The following is a 6,499-nucleotide window of genomic DNA, read 5'->3' as shown; positions in this document are numbered from 1 at the left end:
TTTTCTTTCAGGATTACTTTTCATTTAGCTCCACCCAAATTAAATACCTTCTAAGCACAACTGGATTTTATTCAGGAGTATCAGAATAAAATGGTCTAAACACATATGCAATCCACACTTTTCAGATTTTTTGTAACCCTGCTGGTTGTATAATAAACCGTAGCTGGAGCATTTTCTATTGTTCCACTCCCCCGCCCTCCTTTAGCGTCATTAATTCACCCAGTCAATAAAGATTGTATGATTCACCCAGAAATGTATTCAACAGCCCACATCCCTCACCTGTTTGCCCCTGGGGACACTGGAGCATGGACACATTCAGTCCATGATGCATTATTAAGAGAAAACACACAAAATCCAATTAATTCCACTTTATCCCTCCATCTCTCCCCCTTAGCAAGCCTCCATCCCCAGAGGATCTCACCTAATGTGATCCCCAATGCCCATCTACTTCTAAATGTGAGCTTTTACAGCCACAAGCTGGGGCATTTTTTTTATAAAAGAGCTGAGCTTTTATTTACCAGATTAATAAAATAAATGTAGCTTCTTCTTGAAATTGCAGGAGCTGCAGGGAGCGTGAGCAGAGTTTCTGCGTGCACACATGAAGGTTTTCACAAACCGTGCTGCTTCTTCTTCTTCTCCTGTCAGCACAGGCGTATAATAAACAACATCTTTCCCACCCAGGTGTTTTCAGACATCTGCGAGCTGTGACTCCTCTCCTCCCACACACTCCCACTGTTTCGCTGCAGGCAAAGCCGAATCAATACGTCATTAGCCAGTCTCTCTGCTCGCCCCGTGGTCTACATCCCTCTCCACTCTTACTCCATTCTACCTCGCAGTTCACACTATTTCACGCTGCTTTTCCCCTCCCTTCACCGCTCCTCTCATCAGTCCGCCGACCCCCTCTTTTTCACTCTCCAGCCTTGCTTCTGGCCTATTGTGTGTTTCTGTGCAATGCTGATGTGGAAGGGAAAGGGAGGAAAGAGGGATAAGGATGATAGAAGGGGGTTAAAGGTGTAAGAGAGGGATTTGAGCCAGAAGTATGAAGGAGGGGGAGGCGGTTGAGGGCGAGATGTGAGGGTGAAATGATTGTTGTAGTGGCTGGATCCCTGAAGGAGTGAGTGGTGGCAGGAACGACAGCCCCATTACTTCCTGGTAGCAAGTGGCAGCTCCTTGGGGCTGTTGGGTAAACAGAGAGGCTGTAAAGGTGTCAACACGGCCAGGTAGCGACATCACTCACGGGGAGCAGTCAAACGAGTTAATGAGCATCGGCGAGTCAGGCCGGCCGCAGGCCAGCTACAATAATATCGAATGTGTTAATAATGGAGGGCTGAAGGAAACATAAGCCAGTAAATAAAGAATTTAAGAATATATATGCATGTGTTGAATGTCAATAAAACTGGAAATGAATGCAATTATTTCCATAAAAGGCTCAATGATTGCCTTCAATTTGAAACAAAATGATAAATGTGGAAATCATGAATTTAAATTTGCATTCATCAAATGTATAAAAACACAAAATCCTACCAAGTATTTTTGGTCTGGTTTCTAGTTCAAATATATTAGTGCGCTTAAAATAAGACAAATTAACTTAAAACTAAATTTTCATCAAGAATTAGGAGGCTTGTTTTAAGTAAATAATTCCTTCATATTGATGAAAAAGAACTTGTTCTGTTGGCAGATAAATTAACTGATAACATGGAAAAAATGTCTTAACAGTGAAATAAACTAGATCTTTTTCATCAATATTAATAAGTTATTTACTTAAAACAAGACTCCTATTAATTGCTAAAAAATGTAACTGAAAGTTAGTTTATCTTATTTCAAGTTTACTAAGATATTTGCACTAGAAACTAGACCAAAAATACTTGGTAAGATTTTGTGTTTTTGCAGTGGATGCCATTTAGGAAGCATAAATCGGGCCTTCACAACCCCTAAGACTTCTTCTGCTCTCTGTAGTTGACCAGTTAATATTTAATATTTAGTCTCGCATGACCCTCACATCGAAGCATTGAGCTAGTCTCTCAAAAATATTTAGGTTTTTCTCACGTTTAAAGCTGTCGTGTAATTTTGTTTCATGAAAGCATTTTGAAGCTGCAGTCCTTTGTCAGCGTTACAAATCAAGAAAATACTTACTGACAACATGAAAGGCTTCAGAAAATAACAATATGCCACAGTTTAAAGACATTTAACAACGTTTTACAGCCTGGAAAGAGTAACGAAGATATTTTTAAGGCGTTTCAATTAGTTCACACTGGTGAACCTTTCAGGGGGTGATCTTCCACAATTACTCCAGGAGTGCTTCACAAACTCACCCAGAAGAACCAAAAACAGATAAAAACCTTCAGGCTTCTCTTGCTTCAGTTAAAGTCAGAGTTCGTGATTCAATAATAAGGAAGATGTTGTGTAAAAATGACATCGAGGAGAGTTTTAGCAGCTGACTAAAAGTAACACATTCACCAAAGAATGGATCAATAATCCCAGAGATTTATAATCTATGCCAAGCATCATTCACACATCCTTTATTACTGTTGTATCCATGAAGTTCTGGTCCAGTTTGTTGGCTGTCCAGGCAGTTTCTCTAACCTTTAGTCTCTTCTTTTTCCATTACCAAACTTTTCTCAAAATGACCAATTACCACCAAATTAATCTTCCTCCTGACATCTGAGAATAACTTGAATTACTTGTCCTTCCTGTTCTCTTGCATCTATCCAGAAATAACCTAAATTGTCACTATGACTCATCAAATTCACTTAAATTGGTTGTTTCAACTTAACAGTTTCTGTCCTTTGTTGTGCTACAGCGAAAGAAAATACTGAAATTATTGACCTGAAAGCATAATAAAGAAAGAAATCAATATTAAACATTCAAATGTTTATGATTGACACATTTAAATTATTTGAGATAGATTTATTCATCTTTGTGTGCTTGCTTTTTTAAATCTATTTGAAGTTATAAAAATGAATTCATCGTTATCTATTAATTGAATTGTGTCTCCAAAAACAATTTGTTGAAGCACTATGAAGTCTTGCATCTTAATCTCTTCATCTTTTCTATTTTCTTTCCTCTATATTCATCCGTTCACAACCCACCCCACCCATTTAGATATAAATGTAAATGTTTACTTCAGATTCCTCTTTCTCTGTCTTCAGAGAGGGGAGGACTGAAGGAGAAAGTGATTAAAACACGGATGCTGTGCAGCGATTTGAAACCAGTTCAGAGACTGCACCTCAGCCACAACGGGAACAGAAAACAGAAAAAGAAACGTGAGTGAAAATAAAAACAATGCATGAGGACCACTGTTAAATTCAGACTTCTTTCTCAATCACCTCCTGATTGGTGCATCTCTGAGGCTCCAAGAGGAATAATGAAACATGTGAGGCTGCAGCAGGTCTCCAAAAACAAGAAGGGAACCAGGTTTTAGCTACGGTGCCATGCTTGCTGCATAGAGAGGCGTTGGCAACACCAGGGAGGGTGCAGATGGAGGAGTCACCTTGAGGCAGAAGAGGGGAAGGCGGAGGAACGGCACGTAATGCCAATATATTAGTTTTCAGGTCATGATCCTGCAGATATACTGAGCAACACTCTAACTCAGGGGTGTCAAACTCCAGTCCTCAAGGGCCGCTGTCCTGCAACTTTTAGATGTGCCTCTGCTGCACCACACCTGAATAGAATAATTTGGTCATTAGCAAGGCTCTGGAGAACTGATCTACACAAGGAGGTAATTAAGCCATTTCATTCCAGCGCTTTGCACCTGTGGCACATCTAAAACCTGCAGGACAGCGGCCCTCGAGGACTGGAGTTTGACACCTGTGCTCTAACTGATCAGCATTTTTAAATGGAAAAAAAACTTAGTTTGTGGCAAAATTTCATGAAATGAAGTGGTATTATTAAAGAAATCAACCAAAAAGGAAAAGAAATGGAAAGAACAATCACCTGCTGCTTCCGTTTATGGTTGAACATAAACCATAAATGTTTTTAAATTTGAGCCAGAAGACATTTGTTTTCTTCCAGTGCAACTGGAAATTAAATCAGATTGATTGTATTGATTTGCCTCTTTGTCACAGATTTATGCTTCATGATATGTCGTGTTTCATAACAAATGGAGAAGCAGCTTTCAGCTTCTATGCACCGCAAATCTGGAGCGAACTTCCAGAAAACTACAAAACAGCCGAAACACTGAGTTACTTTAAATCACAGCTAAAAACCCTCATGTTTTGCATTGACTTTGACTCATAATAAGTGGAACATTAATCAATATATTTGATGTATTGATGATTTTGATGATTGCATTTGACAAAATGCAAAGTTTCTTACTGATTTCACAATTAATGACTGTTAGTTGTTTGTATGTTTTCATGATGTAAAGCACTTTGAACTGTTGTGCTGCTGAAATGTTCTATATAAAAAAAACACTGATTGATTGATTGAACAAATTAAACAGATTTTAAACTATCTTTATGCTAATGCTGGGTTGGATTTTTTTTAAAGAGCATTAAAGAAAAAGAAACCAGATTTAAATGTAATTTCATCTCTTTTAAATGTTGACAACTATAATTTTATTTCCACTTCCAAATTATGCACTACTTTCTGTAGCATAAAATCTCAATACAACTGTGAAAATGTTTGTTTTAGTCTCTCAAGTGCTGAATAAGTTGATATATGAACATTTTTACACGGTGCTGTGACATGGGGGATAATGTTTGTTTGAAGGAAAATTCAAAATTGGTTTAAAATAAAAAAAAAAGAAAACAAAAAAAGTTACAAATTCTTTTTAAAATTTTTTTTTATCATGGTTTAAAATCCATCAAATTGATTTGGACATTGTTTCCAATATTTAACCACAGTGACATCTGCTGGTGAAATACAGCCACTGATTTAAAGTAAACCTGTTAAATTCTTCATTATATTTTCCATATAGTTAAACAAAGAAACATCCTGTGGGGCAGTAAATCTGAAAGTATTATTACTCATTAATGACACAAAAATGTAATATTTTACCAAAACTTTAAAGGTTAAATATTTCTCTGATATCAGGAGTTTAAAGATGGATTCTTCATTCATTTTGTTAAATTAAAAAGCGTCCAACCTCAAACTGTTGTTTTAGACATATGCAACACCAGACTCGTGATTCTCCGGCCATGGTTCGGTTTAACCTTAATTCATAAAAGCATGAATAAAGATGACCCTTCTTGTAACTGCATAACCTTGTGCCCATTTTAATTATTTCTGTAAAACTAGCCTGAACTTGTCTAATTAAGAGAAACGATCCCTCAGTTCTGTCAGCGTACCCCTGAGAGCATCATTAATTTTATTCTTCACACTCTGCTCTATTAAAAGCATTTTTAATGAAGAAAGTGAGCCGGCAGAGAACAAGGCAGGAAATCATACCAATGAATGACTACATGTCTGTGCACACATAATAAAACAAGAAGCTTTAACGCTTCAAACCACGGCTGGTTCTTCAATCTGAGGAAACCTGGAGCTGGAGGCTTGCTCAACATGTTAACCTCTTTAAAAAATTTAAAAATCTCAATGTACAGCTTTTAAACATAATAAATTAAAAGAAAATGGAAATGTACAATGATTTTGAATGGTAATTCTTAACAGCTGTAAAGTCGGGCTGAATGTGTGAGGATGACGTAAGAAAAAGTGAGGCATTTAGTCTGACATAAATCAACAGTTTGTGCATAAGACTAGAGTAAATTAAACAAATAAAGTAGTCAGGCTCTTTGTAGGGCGGGAATGTGTAATTTATAGATCAAAAGTGTAAAAAAGAATTTTGCAAGTATGCCTCATTAATAGAAAAGCACTCAATTTGCAAATTTTCTTGAACTCAAATTAATGAAGAAAAAAAAACAATAAAAAAAAAATATATATATAACTACTAACAATGCATGGAGGGTTCCATCCCAAATCCAGCACCCTGAGACTGTACACGAGCCGCAAGGAAGGAGGCAGAGGACTAGTGAGTGTGAGAACCACAGTCCAGGACGAAACAACTAAGATCCATAAATAGATCAGGGACAAAGCCTCAACAGACAATGTGCTCAGTGAATATCTCAGACAACAGGGAACGGAGGTTGAGGTGCCAGAGATACCATCATGGGAGGACAAGCCCCTACATGGGATGTACCACCAGCAAATAACCCAAGTGGCTGATATCAGTAAATCCTACCAATGGCTGGAAAAAGCTGGACTCAAGGACAGCACAGAGGCCCTCATCCTGGCCGCCCAGGAACAGGCCCTAAACACCAGAGCAATAGAGGCCCAGATCTACCACACCAGACAAGACCCAAGGTGTAGGTTGTGCAAGGAGGCCCCTGAGACAGTCCAGCACATAACAGCAGGGTGCAAGATACTGGCAGGGAAAGCGTACATGGAACGACATAACCAAGTTACAGGCATAGTGTACAGAAACATCTGTGCAGAATATGGACTGGAAACCCCGAGATCAAAGTGGGAAACACCCCCAAAGGTGGCGGAGAACGCCAGAGCTAAG

The sequence above is a fragment of the Xiphophorus hellerii genome, chromosome 1 (genome assembly GCF_003331165.1).
Source record: "Xiphophorus hellerii strain 12219 chromosome 1, Xiphophorus_hellerii-4.1, whole genome shotgun sequence".
Lineage (NCBI taxonomy): Eukaryota > Metazoa > Chordata > Actinopteri > Cyprinodontiformes > Poeciliidae > Xiphophorus > Xiphophorus hellerii.
The sequence above is the reverse complement of the archived record's forward strand: the minus strand, read 5'-3'. Positions refer to the sequence as shown.